Source organism: Rhinopithecus roxellana, chromosome 6 (genome assembly GCF_007565055.1).
Source record: "Rhinopithecus roxellana isolate Shanxi Qingling chromosome 6, ASM756505v1, whole genome shotgun sequence".
NCBI classification, from domain to species: Eukaryota; Metazoa; Chordata; class Mammalia; order Primates; family Cercopithecidae; genus Rhinopithecus; species Rhinopithecus roxellana.
In genome coordinates, this window is record NC_044554.1 from 38,098,465 (window position 1) to 38,099,447 (window position 983).

At 32.3% G+C, this 983-nt stretch overlaps 1 non-coding gene across 1 annotated transcript; it reads right to left on the reverse strand.

Moving 5' to 3' along the window:
• Positions 1-531: 531 nt before the first annotated feature.
• On the reverse strand, positions 532-638 carry LOC115898400. The gene has a single exon (XR_004058139.1). It is a non-coding gene; the product is annotated as a U6 spliceosomal RNA (small nuclear RNA).
• Positions 639-983: the final 345 nt, after the last annotated feature.

Below are 983 nucleotides of genomic sequence, written 5' to 3' on the forward strand. Positions count from 1 at the left end.
AATTTTCTAATAACTTCTAAATTATTTTCAGCACAAAGACTTGTGTTGAAAAATAACTTTTCAATAATGTACGTACTTTTTTAAGTAAAATATAATTTTTAATTGAAATTACATTTTAAAAAAAAGCTGTCTAAAGCAAAAGTAGTAGCAATGTATTGTGTATTTATACCATATATACAAGTAAAACATAAAATGACAAAAACACAAAAATACCAGGGAAAATGTGGAATATATTGTTCTACTGGTTTATATTACATGTGAGATGCTATTATCTGGATATAGACCATTATTAATTAGAGATGTGCACTATAAATCCTAAGGCAATCTTTAAAAGAATTAAAGCAATTCAGTGCTTTCTTAATATTCCTTGATTATGTTTCAATAATTAAACTACTCTCTAAATGTTTGGAAATAAATTGATGATCAAATGTCTACTTTTTCTCAGATACTTTCTGCCTTTGCGTTTTGCTTATTTTAACAAACCTCTGAGCTGTCTCTTCCTCATGTAATGACTTCCAATTGATATGCATATAAAATATGGGACGCTTCATGAATTTGTGTGTCATCCTTGCACATGGTCCATGCTTATCTTCTCTATATCATTCCAATTTTAGTATACGTGCTGCTGAAGTGACCACACCTATTTGTTAATCCTAAAAATTCAACAACACATACACAACACTCTAAATTTCTAAAGTATGATGGTACCCAAATCACTATGACTAAAAGTGAGTTGATACCATAAGGGTTAAGAGCTTGGGTGTTGAAAGTGAACTATCATGGATAAAGTTCCATCTTTAGCACATACTACCTCAAGCAATTCAATCTTCTGTGCCTTTCTTTTTCCATCTGTAGCACAGTGATGATACAGTTTGGATATTTTCCCCTTTAAATCTCACATAGAATTATAATCCCTACTGTTGGAGGTGGGGCTTGGTGGGAGGTGATTGGATCATGCGGGCAGATCCTGCACGGCTTGGTGC